This window comes from Eurosta solidaginis, chromosome 1, assembly GCF_040869045.1.
Source record: "Eurosta solidaginis isolate ZX-2024a chromosome 1, ASM4086904v1, whole genome shotgun sequence".
Taxonomy (NCBI): domain Eukaryota; kingdom Metazoa; phylum Arthropoda; class Insecta; order Diptera; family Tephritidae; genus Eurosta; species Eurosta solidaginis.
In genome coordinates, this window is record NC_090319.1 from 393,096,861 (window position 1) to 393,122,845 (window position 25,985).

General features: G+C 34.6%; 1 protein-coding gene across 2 annotated transcripts in view; it reads right to left on the reverse strand.

Annotated features, from left to right (window-relative positions):
- PH4alphaEFB (prolyl 4-hydroxylase subunit alpha-1) overlaps window positions 1-22,320 on the reverse strand; it is a 71,335-nt gene extending 49,015 nt beyond the window's left edge. For both annotated transcript variants that reach the window (XM_067763608.1, XM_067763609.1), the window contains exon 1: window positions 21,681-22,320. The gene's annotated coding sequence lies outside the window, so the exon portion shown is untranslated. The remainder of the gene's footprint in view (window positions 1-21,680) is intronic.
- Between the last annotated feature and the right edge of the window lie 3,665 nt (window positions 22,321-25,985).

Here is a 25,985-nt window from a genome sequence, read left to right on the forward strand (position 1 = left end):
AAATAGAGATAGATGAATCGAAAAAGACGGAGGGAGGAGTGAATAAAAGATTAAGATTATTAGATAGATTATTTATTAAGATAGATAATTATCACCTTTTTCCGAGAACTAGACCAGAGACGGACTGGCAATAAGAGATGAAGGAGAATGAGAAGAACTTGAGAGAAGAGAAAAGAGGGTAGGAGAAGGAGACTGAGAAGGAGACAGAGTGGGACGAAATAGAGATAGATGAATCGAAAAAGACGGAGGGAGGAGTGGATAAAAGATTAAGAAAAATATAAGAGGGGGAGGCAGAGTTAGACGGAAAGAGCTTATTAAGATGTATGCAGATAGACCAAATTTAGGGCAGAACAACGTCTGCCTGGTCTGCTAGTATGTATATAAATATACAGTTCCCACGAGAAATTTTTTTTTAAACATATGTAGATATTTCTGTAGAATTTCAAAATCTATAAGAATTATGATTTTGATTTATTTGCGTTATTGTTTACAATTTAAAAAAAACGGGTAAAAACCGAAAAATTAGGCGACTCAAAACGTTATTTCCTACTTAGTTTTAAAACTTTTAATTAACTAGATTTTTTGTTACTGGAAATGTGTGAATTTTAAATCACTTTGCAAAAATTCCTTGAAACCAATAAACAATTTGTAAAGAAATATAAATTCGGTCATATTGCCCCAAATACCACTGAAGCTGCTTTTTTAACACTTTAAAATTCAAGATCTCAACGTCTTGAACTGGTAAAAGCTTTAAGTTTTTTAAGCTAAGCTTTGAAAAATTATAGTCTTCGGAACCGGTTTTTTAACATTTACTATTTACTGAAAATTTTACAGCTCTAGCTATTACCGTTGCTGAGGAAGTTGATTTAGATAAAAGCTTACCCAAAATTTCCAATAGTGTGGAGTTTGATTTTAAATTTTAGCAATAGCTATTGTGAAAAAAGTTTGCAATTTAATCAATTATTTAGGTCCTGTACCAAATGCTTAAAAAAAATTAAATTTTGACACTGATCTGAATACGAACGGGAAATGTTTTCCCAGCCAACGAGGGGGGCACGTGTCGTCGTAGCATATACGGGAAATCTGTATTCTAATGAAATCTCAACAACACTAAAACTAGTCTGAGGGGAGGGGGGGGGGGGGGGGCATGTTCACAGTGGAAATACACCTAATATTCCTTATAGAATTAATGCCGGATAGCCAAAAATTGTTTGCCCATATGAAAAAAGTTTTATATAGGGTTGTAAAAACGTTGGCGATAACAGTTTTTGAAAAAAAAAAATTTTTTTGGGTTTTGGGGAGTGTTTTGGTCGAAAAATGTACCCTTTTGCCATTTTTTTCGCAGGATCGAAAATAATTTTTTTGGGTATGCGTAGTGGAACTTTCTTTCCTGCGCCCAAATCCTATCGAAAAATCGATGGCGCTATATCGGTTAATAAATCAACCCAGTCTAATACACATACATATGTATATATATATCTGTGATGCGCCGACACAATACTGTTAAAATGTTTCTAATAATATTTCTAATGTACTTTGTCAAATGTTTAGTCGGTGTATAAAATTATGTATGAGGTTCGTTTTAAGTTCAAAACACATTTCAAGAATATTGAACTAGCAATGTTGATGACTTAATTTGAAAGTTCTTTAAGGCAGGGAAAACATCATGTTTGAAAATTTGCCACTTGCGAAGACCTACATAAGTGATTCTACAAATATTGCGCCGCCAGCCTTATCTTTTCTAGATCAAATTCTGTAGGGCAATAATTCGACTTTACATACTTGAATTCCACTGTACTTGCATCTATTTGAAAAAGTTTAACGATAATTTGGATTTCTTTGAATTTTTTGAGTATGCAGTAGCCCGATCAATTTTAGCTTAACAAAGTAGAAGTAAAAAGTGTCTCAAAATTGGCACTGATTTTTAACAATTTTTTTCCGAAGGGTGCTTTAGTTTTTCTTCCATAAAAAATAGTTTTCATACCTATACTTTTATACTTTTTTGGACCAAAATTTAATTGGGTTACAGAGCTGTATACTCAAAAAAATTCAAAGTATCTGAAAATTTTTAATTTTTTCTGAAATATTTTAAAGATTGGATTATCGTCAAACTTTGTGTTCACAATAACCAAACCAAAAAATAAAAATACGAATAAATATAAAATACCTATAATGAAGCGATATCTTTTCTAAAAGAAACTTGTACATCAAACAACAAGCCATAAAAATTAACTCAATACTTTCGATTATAATTGAAGAGCAAACAAATAATAATAATAATAATAATAATAATAATAATAATAAACAAAAGTGAGTTCGTATCTGGACAGTTACCAAAATGACCGGGTCTAGTTCACAATATATAGTACTTACGTTTGTATGAGTGTCCATATTTGCCATAAAAACATGTGTATTATGATATTCTCCTTTTTGAATGTTGATAGGTGGCAAAGTAGCCGGCTTGTGCTAATCAGTGAGCCGGCTTGATGCTAAGCCTCCAATAATGTTTATTAATAACCCACATGTATGTAAATGCCAACTCGTTAAGCTGGTAAATTATCACCTGTCAAGCAGCTACCAAATATCGGTATATGTGCGAAAGTGATTTTCTTTGCCATTTCAGTTTTCAATGGCAGCATTTTTCATTTACGGCTTTAGATGAAAGGCTTGTATGATTTTTCTTATTTTTAATGCAAACAAAACAAGTTTAATTCATTATTATCGTGCAACTATTCGCTAAAAATTTTTAACTCTTTTATAGCATTTGAGTTATTCCATTGGCATTTTCTTTAAAGTATATATTCATTCATTCAGAGTGCTAAATTGTATAAACATGTTGCGCTAACAAAAAAGAGAAAAATAATAAATATTGAAGTGTGTTACAAAAACACCAATATCTTGCTATATATCACGCGAATTTACAAAATTTCTTATAAAGCAATCATGTGTTTATTTCGTTTTGGTTTGTGCCACAATTAAACAGTGTTTTTAAACTGAAAAATATACAGGCAAAATATTTCAACCAAAACCGTTCCAGAATTTTTTGTACTATCCTCTTGTAAGCCAAACTTTAAATTTGTTTTAATTCAAAATATATATTTTCATTTCCTTATAAAATTGCCTCCAAAAAAGTGCTGCAAGCCTGGAAGTATTTCTTGAGCATTTCTTGGACCGTTGAAGCAATGTTCAAGAAATGGCCAAGAAATGAACGAAATTTTGCAAAGAAAATGAACCAATAAGGAAATACATCATTTCAAATAAAAAACTTCAAATATGGCTTACAATGTACATGTACGCGCGTGAGAAGTTATACTTCTTCGGCATCATTAAACTAGGCAAAGGGCTACCTACCTATAAACCAAATTTCAGTCAAATCGAACAGTGAATAAATTTTGTTCCGGGAAAGAAACTTCACAGGGACACTCTCCGCGTTGCTTTGAAGCTATCTTGAAAATTTGAATGAAATGGGCGAAGTGGTTTCGGAGTTCATACGCTTCATTCAAACATTTCAACTTCCTTCTTTATACATACATATATATAGATGGATTACATCTCCTTAGAATACAAACATACATATATTCAAATATATAAAAAAAAAAAGAGCTTTTGTTTAAGAATTTTTGCGAAAAGATTAAAATTTTTAACTAAAGAGTATTTTTCATTTTTTTAACAACGTTAATGGTCGATTCACAATGAAGTTTTTAAATGTAGATGCGTTCAGTGCAATTTTATGCATGACAGTAACATCGCCACAATCACGCAAGATGTTGCGTTTATAAATATACAGAAACTTGCAGACTTAGCAATTGAAACTTATTTCGCCTTGCCTATTCACAAACAAATTTTCACGAAGCACTGTTATAAACATTCTCACTAAATAAGAAAAATACTTATTTTGTTTCCTATTCATTTGTTAGAAGCAGGTTTTAATTGTGAAAAAACGGTGGAAAATACCATAGAGTGGGAAAAATAATTTCACTTGCAAAGTGTGAAAGCTTCCTTAGCCAAAGGAAATGTCGAGTTCTTCTTCTTATGCTTTGCTTGCACCAAACAGTTGGAAGTTGGCTACTTTTTCATGACAGATGGCGTCAGTGTCGCTCGATAAAATTCCCCATAAAAATGCGTGCTTTAACACGCATAAATATGTATGTATGTTAAGCTGATATGAAATGAAAATACATAAATTCGTACATCCATACATATCTATAAATGCACTCCCGAAGGTCAATAACGCTAGCGATCCCTGACTTTTTTTCCAATATATACACATGTACATCCATATAAATCCCACTCAAAGCAAGTTTGATCTTACAATTCACAGCGAGCATACACACGAACTGCATTTTCGGCCTGTGACTTTTGTGTCACATTTTTTAAAATTTCACTCTCATCATTTCATTCAAAACCCGTCACCAAGCTACGGCGGGACACACCAGCTTTTGCTGGTCAGCAGTTTATACTATTTTCACACAGACGACTTATTGAATAATAAAGTAAATTTTCTACATTAAGACGGTTATTGAGCTCAATCTTCCTTACAAAATTCGAATCTATTATTATTTCATTAGTAGCTAATCGAATGCCTAATGAAGTCAAAAGCACAATGCAACTCTGTTGGTAGCGTTCCGTTTCCGCTTCTTAGTTTTTGGTGTGGTCAGTGCTTAAAAATGTCATTTGTCAAAGCAAATGTCATTGTCTGCATGGCGGAACGGTACAAGGTGGCCGCATCGAACAGCTGATTATAACCTTTTTTATTTGATTTGATACATCAACTACCGCCGCAGTACGATTTTGACATTTGTCCATCGAATTTACAAGTACATGGAATTTTTTTTGTTTGTAGGTATGTCACCATGCTTCCACCTTGTATCGTTCCGCCATGATTGTCTGTCTCATCCTTCATACTAATCGAGCAGTTACTTCTGTGTGAAAGCAAAAAATTTACGATTTCATTAGCAGGTGAAATGAGATCATTAAGTTTCTGTGTGAAAACAGTATTATATGTGCGCTTGTCGGGTGACACACTTGCTTCTTTTTCTTTTGATCTAATACTGTTTTCACACAGAAACTTAATGATCTCATTTCACCTGCTAATGAAATCGTAAATTTTTTGCTTTCACACAGAAGTAACTGCTCGATTAGTATGAAGGATGAGACAGACAATCATGGCGGAACGATACAAGGTGGAAGCATGGTGACATACCTACAAACAAAAAAAATTCCATGTACTTGTAAATTCGATGGACAAATGTCAAAATCGTACTGCGCCGGTAGTTGATGTATCAAATCAAATAAAAAAGGTTATAATCAGCTGTTCGATGCGGCCACCTTGTATCGTTCCGCCATGCAGACAATGACATTTGCTTTGAAAACTAAGAAACGGAAACGGAAGCGGAACGCTGCCAACAGAGTTGCATTGTGCTTTTGACTTCATTAGGCATTCGATTAGCTACTAATGAAATAATAATAGATTCGAATTTTGTAGGGAAGATTGAGCTCAATAAGCGTCTTAATGTAGAAAATTGCCTTTATTATTCAATAAGCCGTCTGTGTGAAATTAGTATAATAAAACTTCTGCAGTTGCAAGTAACAAAAAATCATCATCCGAAGACGACATATTACATGACATACGTACGCACGCTACGAAATCTCAATTCAAATGGCGCATGACATTCTTTTGCATGAACGTTTGCGACAAGCGTGAAGCACCCGAGACGCACACATATGTATAAACTGCTGGCCAGCAAATGCGGATCTGTCTCGCCGAAGCTAAAGAAGTATAACTTCAAAAATTCTTGAGCGTTTCCTTAAGGTCTGGATACCACGCTTAAACTGATACTGGTAAAATACACCGTTCGCTACATTTTCTCAAAATCGCAATTTTTTTACACCCTTATTGTGGAAACAGATTTTGTCCCTAGATCCCCATTTTGGTCCATGTCTATAAAAAGGTTAAGTTTTAAGCTATCGGAATTTTGTAGTACTTTGTGTCCATTCCCATACTCACTCTGCGCCTATAAAATTATGAGCTTGGTAAAGAATTTTAAGCATGTTATTGATTTCTTTGTTGAATAAAAAAATAAAACAAAGAACAATAAAATGGACTATCTGGTTCTGGTTTTATGAATTCTTGAAAATAGGAAGAAACATTACAAAAATACTGACTGACTCGTTCACTTAACTTCCAATTTGTAATATAAGTAAAATATATGCATACATACTTTCAGAAAATGTCTGCTATGTTTCACAGTGCGTCACGTAACGTTCCACTTTGACATCTTGCCTCTGTTTAAAGTAGAAGAGCTGCACAAGTCGTGTGGGGTAACAATAGCAACAGTTGCTATTATTGAATAATTGCCTCATTCCGGTTAATAGTTTTTTTTTTTTTCGTTTCTAGCATGTCAATATATAGTGCATATACAATTGTATTTTTCTGCATACAGCTATAAAATCCAGATATTAACAAACGTATATGCACATATTTTTAGCCTCATGCAATAACCGCGTAAAAAGAGATATGTTAAGTTTACGTGAGCTGGCGGCCGCCTCAAAAATTTAGAAACAAGTTTTTTCAACTAGAAGAAAGTTTTTCTAAACGGGGTCGCCCCTGTTTTTTGATTTGGCAAACAGTCCGAATGAATTTCTACCATTAAAAGCTTCTCAGTGAAAACTCATCTTCCTGGTGGATGCCGTTGGGAGACGGCGCAAAACATGTAGGTCCAGCCCCGCTATTTTGTAGGAAAATATAAAAAGGAGCACGACGCAAATTGAAAGAGAAGCTCGGCCTAAAATCCCTTCGTAGGTTATCGGGCCTTGCATTTATTTATTTATAAGTGAGGGAATGCTCAGGTTGAATGTGGGCATGTCCTTTCGAAGTCCCTCTCTAAAAATTTATAAAACAGTTATTATAAAATGCATATTTACCGGAATTAGACAATGTTAACTATTATTTGAAACAACTTGGTTATTTGGATGCAACCATTTTTTGAAATATACAAATTTATAAAAAATAAATAAAAAGTATGCACCTTATCGATCCTAATATCAGTCATTACTTTCATTAAGGCTGATTAAAATATGCCTTTTGGCTTTTCTGTATGAATTCAAAACTTTAGTTTTAGCTTGTGGCGACTTGGGTGGTTATTGCAAATGAACACAGATATGCAAATACTCGTTCACATTATTTACAAGAATATGATGCAAAACAATGGAGATGAAACATTTGAGAATTACAGCATCAATAAGTGAAATCAAAAATTTGCTGCATAATCAAATAGATACTCTGAGGCGAAAGAAACTAAAACTGAACTACTGAGTTGAAATTTTTTTAGATCTGCACTGGTACGTTACAAACCTACAAAGTAACAGTATTTGTCATCTGTTGCGATTAAGGTAGCTGGAGGGAGGAAATATTCATCTTTGCTGGGAAGTTACTGAGCGGCTCAGTCGACCTGGACTAAACTCTTAGAAGTATATAGTATCGTAACCAGTACCCAAAGATACAACTGCACGCAATATCATTGCATGAAATAATAAAAACACAAATACATAATCTATAAACTAAAAAGCAACAGTTTTTATCTGCGATGACCGTGTCTAGAAAAACAAGCTGCCCAGATATTTATAAAGAGGTTGAATATGGTTGTTTATATAAACTCTAAAGCTTTCGCTATCTCAATTCTTGGGGTTTTCGATTCACACTTTGCTTGTTCAATATAACTATGGTTATTTTAACCATTGCATTAACGAGACTTTAGAGTAAAATTTAACTAAATATAAGACGAAATATGTTCAAATCGATAAATTTTTATATTTTTGAATAAAAAAATTTTAACCTCATTTCTGACCTTCTTATATGTGCCCTAAAATAACGTAATGTTTACTATTTGATTGCTCTTACGACCTTATGTGTGTTAGTTTCGGTATAGTAATTTTTTTATAATTGAGAAAAAGTGATAATATAATTGGTTAGTGAAAATATTGTTTCTTTAAAGCAGTAAAAATATTAAAACTAGTAATCATATTTAAAATTTTTGCTTTTTAACACTCAAAATAACTACCAGATTGTTACAAAAAAAAAAAAAATATTTTTCCTCTTATGAAGAAGCCTATGCTCTAGATGTATGTAAAATTTTAACAGTAGTATACGAAAACTAATACTTTCAATATTTGGTACGTTTGGCAACTGGCTGAAGAAAACTAGCAATTTCTTTCTATTTTCGTAGTATTTTACAGGGTGTACACTGAAAGAAAAAGACTGGTAAAATCAACTGAAATACGGATCAATTCAACCGAAATTTCTGTCAATTTTCATCCATCGCAACAAGATGTTAAATCAACTGCGTACAAATCGTTGATTCGTAATTGACCGTTTTAGTAGTCAAATAAACAAAAAAAGTTGTTTCATTATACTTTACCCATAGTTTTGTTAAATTAACAATTATTACTGTCGTTCTAGGATTACCAATCCAAACTGTTAGTATGAAAGGGATTTATGTTCTTTTGAAATTATCAATGCAAACTGTTCAATTAACAGAGTTTATTGTCGAAATGACACCACCAGTGAAATCTATTGAAATAACAGATACTTCTGTTTTTTTCTAGATTAATAGCGTAAATTTTTACATCAACAGAGTTTTCTGTTCATATGACATTAATACCTGTGAAAGAAATAAAAGCCGGATAAATATATATTTAAACTTACGTAGTTTTTGTATATATTACATATAAGTACATTTCATTTTAAATGATTTTATTGCTATATTTAGTAATATTAATTAAAATAATAGTAACTCTGAGTTCAAGTAACCAAAACTTGTTCCGAATTACCATCGACAGCTTTGTACGAAAGTATGTTGCCATATATATATGTATGTACGTAAATATGTGAATACATAAATACGTATGATTGCTATATATATATTTGCTACATACATATTCACACACGCGTTAGTACATGCTCTAGCGAACCACATTGGCGTCGGTTTCAAGAACGTTTTTTCAACTTTCTATTCAAAAAATTTTACTATATTGTTATATTATAATTATAGTTATATTTGCGTACGCACATTTGATATAAAATGTTTCCATTTTCTTTGAATTTAAAATAAAAATCAGACAAATAAGAGCATATGTACATACGTATGTACTTAATAACCGAACTTCAATTGGGTGTACATCAAATATGCTGGCACACATTAAACATTATACACTTTCATTAAACGCACTTTCACCAAATTTTATTTTTTATAATTTATTTAATTTATAGTTTTGAACTTCGCCGCGCATCACTTCACTTTTCAAATAGAAATGAGAATAGTAGTCGCGAAACTGATTCTCAATTCTTTCAGTTGCAGCTCATTCTCAATTTCTTCTCTCGCATGTAGAGTTGCCACACTTGATTGTTTCGAACAAAACTTGTAGTATAAATGTTTGACATAACATTTTAAATAGAGAACTTTTAAGTTATAGAAAAGTAAAGAATCAAATCGCGGGAAGGTAATTCACTACTGGAGTAGCTTTACATGTAATTCGGCAAGTTTAGTTCTCGTAACACTTCATTTTGAAACGATTTCAAAACAACTCAAACTTTTATGCTGTCGGAAACATCAACATTAAAAAAATGGTGTTTTTTTATTATCTTATTAGAGAAAATTCGTAAAAACTTGAACAATATGTTACTAACTTTGGAGAAATCCTGTTCGTTGAAACAAAACTTTTGCAACAAGAGGGCACAATTTTGCATTTCGCTTGGAGGAGAAGTTGCAGAATTGTACCCGATAAATAGGTGTCCAGATATCGCATAATTTTTTGCAGTTTTATGCACAGTAAATTCAAAAAGTGTTTTTTCGTTTTGTATTGATAGCTAAAAAACTAGTTTTTTGTTGTTTTCCCAATTTGTGTGTTTTTTTTTTATTTGGTGGTTTTCTTATTTTAACAGGTGGCACCATCGTCGTAAGTACAAAGTAGAGAGCGCAGTGAGCGTAAAATTCTCTTTGAAATTTGCTTATGCATTGACTGTTGTTCGCTGTTGAAGTGACCAGTGAGATCAGTTGTGTTAACAGAAACAGATTGATCTGTCAATTTTACACAATTTTGTTAACTTAAGAGCGACAATTTGTCTTCTGTTTAAATGGCTAAACTAATTTGTTCGCTTGACAAGGAACTCGGTCGAATTAACCATAATTCGATCAATTTCACCGAATCTCCGTTAAGTCAAGAACAACAGAACCGATTTGTTTATTTAACTAGCACCATTTCTTTCAGTGTAGACTTGTTAAACGTTGAGTAAAAAAAATCTTTTGCGGAAGCTCTTCGTCGAAACTTATCAAATTAAGCAGTTAATTTTCATTCAAGTCCTCATTATAAATCATAACAGCTTAGTAAAAAACCGGTAAGAGGCTTTTGTCACGCTAGTTGTTCTGTTTCACGTTGACTTAGATCCAGTCTTCCTCCCCTGCCCAAGAAACAGCTTCTCTTTAAACCTCCATCTGTGCGCATCTATAAGCCTAAAGCTGGAGACATTGGTGCTTTATCGGTAACCGTATCGGTAACCTTATAACAGCTGATTCGACCAATCTTATGAGAATCAATGCAATCGATTATTGGTGCCGCTAAGGTCGTAACCGTATCGTAGCCAACCAATTGCGTTTTGGTTTACCGTCGTAACGATAAACAGCTGATTACGTTAGGGATACGGATACAGCGATACGACATACGGCACCAGTGACTCCGGCTTAAACCCTATTAGTAGCTGCCATTTATTGCTCGTATTTTTTAGAAACGTTTTATGATTAAGAAAGTTACACATTTCGGCTAACAACTCCCAAACAGGTTGGCCATGGCCTTATCAATAAGCAAGGGTATCAACACCGCACTGCTATCTTTGAATACAGAGTTTTCTAAAAGCTCCGGTTACGAATGCAGGGTTTCACACATGTCCAATATCTAATATCCGAAATTTACATATTTGTAATATTATGAATAGACTTCAGTATTCACGAACACCTTGTAAAAAAAATACCAAACTCAGTATAAGCGTTAGTTTCCATAAATTGAAATAGCTAGTTTCCATCAGGCTAAAATTGCAGTGCCAGTTTTCGAGTGGCACGCCGATATGCACGTTTTAAAAACAATAAGTTAACAGTTGTTTGGGTTTTACAACCAGATATTGCTGTCAATTAAAATTTATCAATTCTCACAGAAAAACAATTATTTTACAACTTTAAAGTACTACAATATATAATATAATGTACAGGCAATTACTTAGATTTACTTTTATAGATATCTCTTACTTTGTTCATATGTGTATATATACATATATATGAACAGTACATAAATACGTCTTTCTTAAGTCTGGAACTTAGATAAACGTCAGTACATATTATATTTGATTGTGTGGGTTTATCATTAAAATTCTATACAATCACGACAGAAACTCAGCGCACCGCTTACGTCCCTTTATCCAATTTAGCTATTCTCAATTGAAGTACATGCAAACAAGTTTCTTCTAATCGTCTATGCAATTTTCAATGCATTTTCTCTATTCGAATTAATTGATATACAGAAGTTATTGCTTCTAATGAGCATTTTAAATTACCCATCAAAAAATTGCATCCACTCGTAAATTCATACAAGACACCCAACAAGAATTTATGCAAATGTTTTTAAAAATAAAGTAAACTTGCTATAACAAATGCTATATAAGCGTTTTTAGTATTGAAAATAGGAATTTCAAGTTTTTAAAGTCAACTTTTTATAAACGTTGAGAGTCATAGTTGGGGGTATTGCACTAAATTTTGATTGCATTACACTTTTATTAGTATTACACTTTATTGAAAAAATTGGAGTGCGCACTATTTTTTTTCAGATTAGTGATAGTGCTGTCATTCTTCACTAAGCCAAAAAAAAAAATTTTGTCATTTTAATTTTTCGCTACCACTATCCATTTATACTAGAAATATTTCCTGCTATAAGGAAAATATGTGTACCCAATTTTATTACGATCCGTTAATTTTTCTTCGAGTTATGGCTCCCGAAACATAGAAAATTGCTTAGTCATAACAGGGGCGGTGCCACGCCCATTTTTTTAAATTTGAACTTTTTCCTATTTATTGTTATAAATCCACTTGGGAAATGAAATACCATTGATATAAAGCTCTTTTTTGCAAAGATATAGCTTATTTTATTCGTCCACGACCCTTTTAAAAATCTTTTATATAAAAGTGGTCGTGGTCTTAACCGATTTCGTTAATTTTTATTCAAAGCATTCCTTACAGTAAAGGCAATCTCTCTGCCGAACTTTGTTGCGGAAGGTTTAGCGATTTTTGATTTATGATAAATAATATTTGTAAAATTGATTTTATCACAAGTGGGCGGTGCCACGCCCATTTAAAAATTTTTTTTTCAAATTTTTATCAAGAGTCTCAATATCAGTCCACACGTCAAATTTCAACATTCTCATTCATAATCAGGTTTTTTGTGTTTTCCGAAATGTTATCTATATAAAAAGTGGGATTGGTTATCACCGATTTCGCTCATTTTCTATACCAATCTATTCTGGGTCCAAATAAGCTCGTTATCAAATTTGCTGAAGATATCTCAATATTTACTCAAGTTATCGTGTTAACGGACATACGGACGGACGGACGGGACGGACATGGCTCGATCAAATTTTTTTTCGATACTGATGATTTTGATATATGGAAGTCTATATCTATCTCGATTCTTTTATACCTGTACAACCACCCGTTATCCAATAAATACCCTGTGTACAAGTACAGCTGGGCAGTGTTACCGTTGGGGCGACTTTAGTCCCTTTGACCCTTTCTGAAGCCCCGGACACCGAATTTTTTAAAATATGCAATACTTGAGCCTTTTTGAAAATGTTGGCGCCTTTTGACCCATTTTCTCTTTCAAAACTATGATGCATTATTTTTAAGTTTTTACGTAAAGATTTTGCAATACTCCTTCTCATTACTTAACTTTTCCATCGGCAACATTTAAGGAATCCAAATTATCACTCTCGTCATCACTATAACTGTAGCCCTGTAAAATTTGATCACTTCGATATACGGCGTTAGTATAGAAAATATTGATTTACTTTGGCCTTTGGAAATCGTTTGCTAAGCATTTCGCATGGATAAATGAGTATAAGTATACTTATAATTAAATAATCAATGTAAGAAACGAATTTGGACTTAACCCTCATTATTACTTTCAGTACGTTATAAACAGAAGGCGTACGGAGGATTTTGATTCCTCTTCGGACGTAGCCGCGGGCACTTGTTCAGAAACCAGTGCAGATTTTGTTTCTGATTCAGATGTGGAACCATGTTTATCTTGAAAGAAAAGAAAAACAGCGAAAATTTGTAAAGGAGGGGGAAGGGATAAACTGCTCTTCCTTGATACAAGATGAGTTAAAGGCTATGCGATAACATTGCAAATGAAAAAAATCTAGAGGCACCTTTTTTCTAAAGGCCACTTTTCTGTGCGACTTTTTAAATACTTTCAGCGGCAACACTGCAGCTGGGTATAAAAAGAAAAGTTTTGGAGAGTCGCATACTTTTGCATACTATATACACATATATGTAAATATATATAAAATTATGTGTATGAGTTTTATACATTTTAACCAGAAATGGTTCAAGTCATAAAACAGACCAGCAAATGCAAACTTATTGTCCTTGAAGATGTAAGCAAAAAAAAAAGACTTTAAATATTCTACCTACATATGTATATTTAAGTTGCCCGTAAATCATTATCGTTAGCAAAATCTTTACACATCACTATAATATATATAAAAGTAATAACAATCGTCAGTTTCCTTTGCAACTTGTTTTGATTAATGACAACGACGAATAAATCCCCTCAGCAGCGACAAAGCTGCACGGAAGTGAAATAATGTTGAAAATCAAATTGCAAACTCAACAAAACTATTTTCGATGAGACTCTTTTTATTGAATTTATTTGTATATGCAACTTTTCAACAACAATAAAATATAAAACCTCATCAGAGCAGATTGAACATTTTTTGTATTTACAATCAAAATTAAGACCGTAGCCGATATTTTAATAAAAAACAGAAACTTCGCCACTTAGGTTATTAGCTATGTATGTAAACGATTTTGGGCGACTGTATAATATCCAATATGAGAGAATATTCCATTTCAATTAGATACCCTTTATAGTTACATTACAGCTCAAGTTGAGGACTAACGTACATTTACCAATACATAACATATTTGCTTATAAAAGATGTATCTGAATAAAAAATTCAATAAACAGTAAAGGTATTAATATATAAATTTACGAAGTGATGATACCTAAGCATTTAGGATAAATATGTTGGTTACAAATTTGAGATCCATCAATTTGTCATAATTTCTCCAAGATTGGAGAACCATTGGAATGATGTTCGAGATAAACTAAAGGACTGTAAGTTTCTCAAAATATATCAAAGTCGGAGAACAAAGGGAGAAAAACGCCGGATATCAACTTGAGAACAAGAAGGTTGAAGAATATTTAGAGAAAGATGGTGGATATCATCTTAAGAGCTATAATTTCCTAAAAGGCTAGAGAAATATTGTTTCGATGTTAATGGGGAAGTTTGAGCCGTTGTTGTTGGAAACGTTGCTATATCAAATATAAGCTACGGATCGTAAACAACATTTTTATGCCTTTCTTTGGGTATACTATACATTAAGGGTCCAGGATAGGAGGTTGGGGTGGTGTGAGAGAGTGCGGGTTTCCCACGTTTCTATGAAAACACCCCCCCCCCCCCCCCACAGGAGGCTTATAGTTTGATCACAATTTATCTTTAAAGTTACCAAAAAAATTCAATGCCGGTCCACCAATGGGGTGGGATCAAAATTAAATCCGTGCAAAATCCCTTTACGTACAAAATTTTGTTCACTGCACAAAAACATTACAGCAACCTCATGAAAATTGCCAACTTCAACTGCAAATATCTCCGGACATAGATAAAAACTAAATTTTTTTTTTATATTCTACTTGTTTAAGACTTTTACCAAAAAATAGTTGTTTGTGGTTTTGTACACATTAAAGAGTGTAGTTATGTATAAAATTATTGTGAAAGTGTTTGGTGTAGATAAAAGCGATAGTCATACCCTAAACACTTTTACAACAAATAACTAATAAATTGTTAATAACAATTACAAATAACTCATCAATTCTCGGTGGGAAAATCCCAAACCTCTTTAGTGTCCGAATAAAACCAAATGGACCCTCAATGTATAGCCAACCCCTTTCTTTGCACATTTTGTTTTTTGTTGACAGTTGCTGATTTGCTATTCAATATTAAAAAAAACTATTGTTTGGTATTGCGATTTGCAATGACGTTGCAAATGCATTGCTGGGTATTTTGTTAGTGTATCGAAAAATTATTTTACAATTTTGCATGCAATGATGCTAGACCATTTGCACAAAATCCTCAACTTCCTTAATGTTTTAAAACTTAATTCAAATAATTACACCAACGGCATCGCCACCCATTTAATGCCTACGTGGCTTTTCTCCCTCTCATTTCATATACATAAGCTTTAATGCACTAGCCCTCCCTCATAGTTGTATGGTAATGGCAAAAATACCAGCCTCACTCAGTTTCATTTTTATACTCAGCTGAGCAGAGCTCACAGAGTATATTAACTTTGTTCGCATAACTGTAATTCGCAACGGCATAAACTAGTCGAGATAGATATAGACTTCTATATATCAAAATGATCTGGGCGAAAAAAGAAATTTATTTAGCCATGTCCGTCCGTCCGTCCATCCGTCCGTCCGTAAACACGATAACTTGAGTAAATTTTGAGGTATCTTGATGAAATTTGGTATGTTGGTTCCTGGGTGCTCATCTCAGATCGCTATTTAAAATGAACGAAATCGGACTACAACCACGCCCACTTACTTATGTTGTTATTGTTGTTGTAGCAATGCTCGCCCCACCTAATAGCCGCAACCAATCACAAATTGTCATCAATATCCTCTAACAGGAGTCCAAGGAAACTTGCCGTTTCAACAGGGGTGGACCATAAGGAAAGGGGTTTAGAGGCGTTGGTTCCACATTACAATTGAAGAGATGGTTGGTGTCATGTGGGGACACATTACAAGCGGGGCATACATTTTGTATGTCGGGGTTGATTCTGGATAGGTAAGAGTTTAACCTGTTACAGTATCCAGAACGAAGTTGAGCAAGAGTGACACGCGTTTCCCCGGGGAGTATGCGTTTCTCTTCCGCGAGTTTTGGATAATTTTCGTTAAGCACTGGATTCACCGGGCAATTCCCGGCATAAAGGTCCGACCTGCTTGTGTTTTTTCACTTCATACGGCTGGGTTCTCAGGTGCCATATTTCCTCAAAATGCTTACGGAGATGACTCCTTAAGCCCCTAGGCGGTGCTGGTTCATCAATCAGATGTCTGTTGGGATGCCCAGGTTTCTGGGTATTCAACAGGAACTGTTTGGTGAGCATCTCATTTCTCTCCATGATGGGGAGTAATCTCGCCTCATTATGCAGATGGTGTTCTGGGGACATAAGGACATAAGAAGACAGTCCGTGACTATTCTGAGAGCAGTATTTTGGCAGGCCTGTAGTTTCTTCCAGTGGGTGATTTTTAGGCTTGGCGACCATATGGGTGACGCGTAGCACGTAATCGGCTGGCTGATTGCTTTGTATGTAGTCATGAGCGTTTCTTTATCTTTTCCCCAAGTACTGCGAGCGAGGGATTTGAAGATTTTGTTACGGCTCTGAATTCTCGGAACAATTGCGGCTGCGTGCTCACCAAAATGTAGATCCTGATCAAACGTCACACCTACTCATCTGCACTCACTTTATCTTGGTACAAAAAATGGCCGAAATCGGCCTATGACCACGGCCACTTTTTCGATATCGAAAATTACGAAAAATCAAAAAAATGCCATAATTCTGTACCAAATATGAAAAAAGAGATGAAACATGGTAATTGGATTGGTTTATTGACGCAAAATGTAACTTTAGAAAAAACTTTGTAAAATGGGTCTGACACCTAACATATTAAGTAGAAGAAAATGAAAAAGTTCTGCAGGGTGAAATCAAAAGCCCTTGGAATCTTGGCAGGAATGCTGTTCGTAATACATATATAAATAAATTAGCGGCACCTTCCATTTGAAATGTCATACAAACACATTCCAGGGTTACCCTAGGTTCATTTTCCTAAATGGTGATTTCCCCTTATTTTGGCTCCAAAGATCTCAGCTGAGTATGTAATGTTCGGTTTCACCCGAACTTAGCCTTCCTTACTTGTTTCACTTTACTTTGCACTGCAGCAAATACTAAGTAACTTATTTACTCACATAACGACATATGATTTATATCTCAATCTATTCTTACTTTATTCTTAATTTTTTTATTTTTGATCTATGACTCAAATAAAGGATGCGATTTTTAAGAAAACGTCTATAAATGGTGAAGGTGGCGAAATGAGTTAAAGATTTTTTCGCCATAGTTGTGCCTTGAGGAAACCTTAACATTGGTATTGAAATCGGTGATCAAATTAATAAGTTAAAAAAGGAAAACTAATTTCGATGTTTTTACAGGGTGCTGATAAAAAAATTTAATTTTTGAAATCTCCACGAAATAAATATTCGTACCAGGAGCACATTTTTCATTTCTTTTTAGCGATACGCTTTAGTATACAGAAGTTCTGTGGTAGTGCTTCAACCGGCAGTCGCACAAAAGATTTTTGATTTGTGACAGTATTACTTTGACGGAGCTTACAAAACAATATGATATTTACATTAAACATTTATTTGTACATTAAGGTGGACCAAAAACTGTGGTTCCAAAACTGATTACTGATTAGTTTTGAAAACTTTGAGAACGAAGGGCAAAAATCTCTTCTTATATATCGACCTATCTAATAGAAAGACCGTAATTTAAAAAATTTGTTGGAAAGGACATATCTCAGACATTCTATTAATAAAGTTGGTTAAGAATGTTGTAAATTTCTTTTCACAATTCGTTAACGACTCAAAATGCTAAACTATAGGGTAGATGTACCAGTAAACGACCACTTAACTTTTAAACACCAGTTAAAATACCAGTTACCGGACGCTTATGATCTAAAAAAAAAATAATTGTTTTGTAACGTTTTACAACGTTTTATAACGTTGCTTTTATTTTTATTAAAAAAAAATTAAAATATAAATATTTCATTAATTTCAATACATTTTAGCTGAAAACATACCTGCGTAGTAATTTAACATTATGCCACAGTCAGAGACTGCTTCGCAACTTCGCTCATCTTCTTCGCGGTGTAAACCGGTGTCTCGGCGTTAGCTCCCTTTAGTATAATCGATTAAGCTGGAGTCTAATTGTTATCTCCCTTGTGCCTTCTCAAGCCATTATTGTCTTCCTCTTCCTGCATTACAGCTTTTGAGGTACATGGCTTTCCAGTACTTATATTTCCCTCTTCGAACCGCTTTGCAGATTTTGAGGTTTGGTTCCTGTCATTCCGGCCAATTCACCTCTCGGTTCTTGGACTGGAGCGTTTACCCTCCTCATTATGCCTCTCAAAAGCATGCTTGTCAGGTTCAGTCGATCGCTGCCTCTTGACTCTAGGGGTTTCTTCCTCTTCGATGCGGTTGCAAAATTGAGGGTTGTTCGCAGCAAAGCTTTCGTTGGTTGGGTGAACCACTGGGCCAAAGCGCTGCATAATTCTTAATGCAGCCCGATATTTTGAGAGGGTTATCTTAAGCTCCCTATCTCGTTGTTCCCGCTCTAACCTTAATTATTTGTCCGAACTAATAAGCCGCTCCTTTACCGAGCACAGTCCCTGCACACTATCATCGCTATCCGCGTCCGAGTCATCGCTGGTAGCGATTTCCTCTTTTCCGGCTTGCGACGCTATCGCTTTTCCCTTCGCATCCTTACTTTCTCTTAAAATTCATGAGTTCATCTTGGTTGTACGACCACCTGCCCACAAGGCGGGCTCAGTGGTCTAATGTTAAAAATGGGGATAAAAACCGTCCGCCACAACAGAGCCCCTTGCTGTGGTAAGGCCATCATTACTTACCGAGGCGGCACGCTATCGGGAAGGCTCCGTTCAAATACAGTCGAATATATCCTCTGTCTGCAAATCGTCCAATAGGCATGATCCGTATAACATCCTGGATTAGGGATTATCGCACATAGGTTAGGTTAGTTGAACTGGCCGGTCCTTGAGGACCTCACATAGACTGAATGAGTCCGTAGTGTTACCAGAAGTTTGTTTTAACGACCAAACTAAAAACCCTATCAAAGACCATGACCTATGTTTTAAAATAACTCCGTCCTCTTGGAAAATACTAGAAGATCCCTAGGACTTAAGCCAATTGCTGCTTCTAGATCTGACAGCTATATCACTCCTAATAGCTGGAGTCTTAGCCTGGCAAGCGCGGGGCACGAGCACAGAACGTGCTCGATCGTTTCCTCCTCCAACCCGCACTTCCTACATTTGCTATCACTGACCAAGATTTATTTAAAAGCATATGACACCAGAAGGCAGTGTCTAGGCAGAATACCCGTCATGAGTCTACAGTCTTCTCTTTTTAATGGTAGAAGCAACTTTATTAGTCTAAGGTTGTAATACCTGCACATAATCTTCGACACTTTACAGCCCCGCGCTTGAACCCACGCCTTTCCTGCTCGGTCGGTTATGTGCACCTCTCGCCATCACTTAATCTCGCCCAGTCTAATTGGGATTATCACACATACTATAATTAATTTTAATATAAACAAATATTATTTTAAAAAAAGCGCTAAAGAAACAGCATGTCCGGATACTAGAATTGTGCGGTTGTTAGCTATTTCTAGTAACCGGATACTTTGTCCGGATTCTGGAAAAAAACTATTATTTTTATTCCAGTATCCGGACAAGTGTATTTACAAATATATATGCATATATATATATATATTCACTAATTTTAAACTGTTTTATCAATTATTTATAGAATAACAGTCATTTGAAACACTTGTGTCACGAAATTATTAGTAAAAACTCACCTGATAGAATTGAAGTACAACTAGCAAAAAAATTGAAAAGTAGCGCTTTTTAACACTTCACTTCACACACGTAAATTAAAAGTGAAACAACGAAGCTTCTTTTGAAAATAAAGCAAAAGGCAAATTGCGAAACCGTTATAAATGAGTGGCTTCTTCCAATGATTTTTTCGAATTTTAAAATAAGTCAACGGTTTGCTTATTTCAAACGATTAAAGTGAAGAACGTCCGGTTACTGGGGGGTGTCCGGTTACTGGTACATCTACCCTACTATAGAACATAAATGAATCTATATTCTGGTTCACAAATTTATGCCTTTTGCGAGTTGTGAATAGAAAATAAATTAAGTTGAATTCGAACTTTTAAAAAAAAATAAAAAATTGTAGTTTCAGTTAAATCTTTTTAACGGTCCCTGAGGCACTACTTTATTACGGTCATATCAGCAGAGTGTCTGAAATACGTCCTTCTTAAAAAAGTTTTTAAGTTACAACTTTGCTCTTAGGATAGTTCCGAAAAAAATTAGTAAAATTTCCGAAAAAAATATTATAAAAATGCTACTTTATCCTTAGTTCCTTTAATTTAAGTTTTTAAATTTTTCATTTTCCTGGCTAGAAAGTAGCCTGGGAAAATCCATTCATAACCTGCCCCGTGTCTAGTTGTTTTTTATGTAAGAGCGTAAGACTTGTATTTTATCTTCGACACTTTGCAGTTCCGCGCTTGGATGTTATCAAACACTTGTCTTTTTTTACCACGACGCCTCTGATTGGCACGTCTACTGTACAAACTGGTATTACTGGAAACTCTATGTAGATGTATGTTTCTACCTATCCCGATTCTTCCTAGGGATTTTCTTGGCTGCCAATATAAATCAGATCTAAAAGCGTTCTATTCTTGTCAGCCCACTGTACAAGCATAGTATGGACTCCATATACACATATATACATATGTATACCCATGTACATATATAATTTTATGTAGAAAAATATTTATAGTCATATGTTATACATATGTACATCATATGACTTTTGGATTATTCTAGTTCATACATACAAACACGCTACTTAAAAAAGTGTCGCAATGTTCAAATGCCGGCTCTACTCAGTTGACTTACTTGATAAGCTTATCATTTTCGAAACTATTCTTAATTAAAACATTGTACATGAATAAAATCCATTATAAGGACAAACATACAGACGGCATATATATGCTAGTATAAATATACATTTAATGATTTTGCTTTATTAAAGCGATTTGAAGGAAAATTTGAGTTCTTAAAAATCGTGAATAGATCAGCCACATCTGAATCTATTCAAACTTGTAAAGTGTCAGTGTGAAGTGTAAATATGCATTTACCAATTTTGCATTTGCCAATTGACACGAAAAAAATACATAAAAAATGATTTGGAGCCTTGAAAATGAAAAAATGCATAAAAAATCGAAAAAATCGTTGAAATTTTGCAGGCTCAAAAATTATTTTTTTTGGGTATGCGTAGTGGAACTTTTTTTTCCTGAGCCCAACTCCTATCGAAAAATCGATGGCGCGATATAGGTCAATAAATCGACCCAGTCTAATATATATATATTAAACATAGCAACATATTTAAATAAACATTTTCTTATATATGTTATCTCAAAACTTTGACTTACCTATGTATGTCTTGTTTTCTCCATCAATTTCTTAGCCTACAAAGAGTCAACAAAAAACACAACAAAATAGCACAATTACTGGGGCAAAACAAAAACACTGCCAGTAAATTTTTGTAAACAAATCGATAACCACTCAGCAAGATCTTGGTAGATACTTTATTTTTTTGTTTTGTTCTTGTTACGGTTTTAATATTTAAGTTTGTTTGTCATTTGTGCACTTAATGAATCTGGGATCTGAAAAATTCCATTTACACGCACTTCTTTTTATACACAAATTAATTTTGTTTGCTCCTTTCATCTATCTACCTTCGTCGCGCTCTTATCTGACATACAATGTTTTCTTCTGGCCTTATAATTATATCTTGTTATTGTAGTATTGTAGGTATGTATGTATATATTAACTCAATATCTTTGGTTTCAAATTTGTATCTTTTATGTAGCACGTCATAAAACCTTTTTATATTTCAAGAATTTTCCACCTCTACCGGATTCCTCAACTGTCCGTCTTATTGCAAGCAACGCACTCAATTTATTTACTCACATTCATGAAAAAAACATCGCGTTCGCTGAGCTCAAACATTCTTTAAGCAAAAATATCTGCTATTTTCCGTATTGCACTGCCTATTTATTAGTATCGCAGAGATTCATTAAACAAATTTTAGTGTGTGGTGGATTTGGAAACGTCAATTCTCTTCCATTTTTTCCATGTTCTCTAACAACTTAACTCACCATTTAAAGAGAGTTTTTTTTGTTTGTGTTGAATGGGATCACGGTTGCCACTTTGGTCCATTTGCAGCAAAAATGGTCCCTTCTAACCCCATTTGGTCCGCTGGTCGGTTGTCTTCAATTCTGGTTCTTTTTAAGCAGTTGCCGCTATTTTGGTACTTTTATTTCTTTTTCACTCAGGTAAAAATTCACAATATTGCACAAAAAATTTGCAGCACATTCGTTAACCCACATATAATTTTGAATTAACTAGAGCTTTGTGAGCAAAACAAGGTTCACAACGTTAGGTTGGTGAACGACATAGACTTATCCTAGAAATAGGAAAATATAATACCATGAACTACATTTTATTAATTTTTGTTAAGCTTGAATTAAAGCAAAGTCTTTACTACGTCTAGTTAAATTTTATATACGGTTTTGGTGGGAACATCCTAAAGTTTTATATTTTACAACGATTCCGACACTCGTGTATACCTCTTTATAAACCAATAAAAAAAAGTTGGTCCTAATTTTTGAGATTTAGTCCTTTTTTTCGATGAATTTTGGTCCCAAATGAAAACATGATCTGGCAACCGTGATTGGGATTATTAAGAGGAGCATCTGACTGAGTTGCTGTATATCGCTTGGATGTGAGCAAATAATCAGAGCTTAGCGTAGTGTACTACAACTGTCTGTAAAATAAAGACATTTGACACTGACACTAACGTAGCTGCCAAGACCAAAGAGGATAAATACAATAGGAGCCGTCACTCGGTATTTTTTTGGCATTTACTCGATATATACTGAGAGGTAGTCGCTACTTTTTTTTTGGGCGAGATGTTTACAAATGTGTTCTATACATTTTCGTGGGGTATTTTTGTTTATTTTTCGATTGTATTTAATTTATTTATTTAATTCTCTTTCCAAAAGTCACAGTTGCACAAGGGGCGTGTTCCTCTCAGAAAACATTCGGCATCAATGTTTTCAATTTCCAGCGAGACACTCGCTACAAAATAACGAGTGACGGCTTTTATTGTATTTATCCTCTTTGCGAAGACACAAAAGCGTCGATTCCTTCTCTGATGACAATTACTTAGAAGGAACAAATGTCAAGCCGAGCGGCGTGAGTGCGAGGAGTTTCAGACACTGTTTAATAGGAAGAATATCTAAAAATTGGACCAGCTTATGACGGAAGGATTCAACACCGTTGCAGATTGCCGTAAGAAAGATAATGGCGACCTGGTAACAGACATACAGAGCGTTCTTAAAATTTGGAGGGAACAATTGGGGGACTCATGAAAGCATATAAACTTATAAGGTGTAAAATTATATCCATTTATACACGCTGTTATATGAACGCACCTAGTAATACTCTTGCTAAACTTGATTGTTTCTCAGCTGTATTATTGCCGAACAAAATTTTTTTGATTGTTATACAAATTAAAAAATGACAAGATTAAGCGAAAAATCAAAACTAAAACGCATTTACTTGCTGATGTTGGAGATTTCTGATGAAAATGCCTGCTTTAATGTCTGCAAGGTTGCATTCCTTTGAGTTTACCGCGTTTACACAATGAAATGTGCACGTAAATTTATACAAATTGTGTAAATGATTTTTCATACAAAATTTGACAGCTCGTTTACGCACTAGATAAATTTATACGCTTACACACTTTATAAGGCATTTATACGGTTACATGAGTCCCCCTATTATGGAATCGAAACTTACAATTATTTTTTGTATTGGAATCGAAACCGAAATTGAAGGTGGTAGAAGGATTCAAGATACATGGCTCGAATAACGTATTCCGTGATCGAAACGGCAATCGTATGAAAAAATTACGTGACTAATCGTACGCATGTCAATATGGGTATTATGGCAAAGAGGATAAATATAATAAGAGACGTCACTCGTTACTTTGTGTAATGTTTTTGGTTAGGGTAATCGCAGGTTTCTTTTTTTTTGGCGAGATGTCCATAAATGTCTTCTATACATTGCGTGGGGTATTTGTGTTTATTTTTTCGACTGTATTTATTAATTAATTCTCTTTCCAAAAATCACATTTACATAAGGTGCCTACGCGGCATGGATAAATGCGAGACAAATAAAAATGTCCCTCACAGAAAACATTAGACATAAATTTTTTTGATTTCCGGCGAGTTACTTGCCACTCGTAGCAGACTGGTGGCTCTTATTTATTTATCCTCTTTGGATGAGTGTTCACTATGTTGAATAAAATAATACAAATAACATTTCAATTAATGGTGTGTTCACGAGGCAGCGAGGTAGGCATCAACAAGCCCACGCGACAATTCGGGCTTTGCGAACAAAAAATTGATTGTGCATTAAGACACTAAAATACAACCCTGAGCTGGTTTAGTGGTGAATTATAGTGGGTAATGGTTCAGAGCGCCTCCTTACGGATAGAATGTGAAGTTTATCACTGTCGCCATTGTGAATGAAACTGCCTGACAGGAAGTTCAATATGGCTACTTCAGGCATGCTTAACCAACGAACCGATATCATTTCGTTACGATAATTAACGTTAATAAACGAAACAAAGTCATTTCATTTCGTTTATTAACGTTAAGAACGCCAAATTAACGAAATGATTTTGTTTCGTTTTCTGCCATATCAAAACGAAATCAAATCGTTAATGTTGATTATTAATTTCAAACTATGCTGGCAAAGCTGATTGATGGCGCAGTCATTAAAGCTGGAGTCATTGGTGCCATATGTCGTATCGCTGTATCCGTATCCCTAACGTAATCAGCTGTTTATCGTTACGACGGTAAACCAAAACCCAATTGGTTGGCTACGATACGGTTACGACCTTAGCGGCACCAATAATCGATTGCATTGATTCTCATAAGATTGGTCGAATCAGCTGTTATAAGGTTACCGATACGGTTACCGATAAAGCACCAATGTCTCCAGCTTAAAGGTGAAAGCATTAGCCAAGCTGATTGCAACTTTTCTCATGAATTTTGACAGTACGAGTGTATAGCTGGAGTCATTGGTGCCGTATGTCGTATCGCTGTATCCGTATCCCTAACGTAATCAGCTGTTTATCGTTACGACGGTAAACCAAAACCCAATTGGTTGGCTACGATACGGTTACGACTTTAGCGGCACCAATAATCGATTGCATTGATTCTCATAAGGTTGGTCGAATCAGCTGTTAAAAGGTTACCGATACGGTTACCGATAAAGCACCAATGTCTCCAGCTTATGTCCTCTCACTGTTACCACCTTACGGCTTCACAATGGCTATTTCATTGCCAGCACAATTCAAACATAAAGTATCACGTTTTTGTTAACGTTTTTAACGTTAACGAAAGCTTTTCGTTTCGGTTAAAAACGAGATACAATTTATCTTGATAATTTCTTTATCGACAATATTTCGAAGTTTTCAACGGAAACGGTGGAAATTTTTTGATAAACGATTAGCTTAACGTTAAGGTGCAACACTGGGCTACTTTTTAGCGTTGTGGCAGGGTGTTCAATATGGCGGCGCATGTCTTCAGCGGGTGATAGATAGAGATACAAAATGAGACAGCGATAGTCAATTACAAATCAGGTGATCCAATCACTTTGGA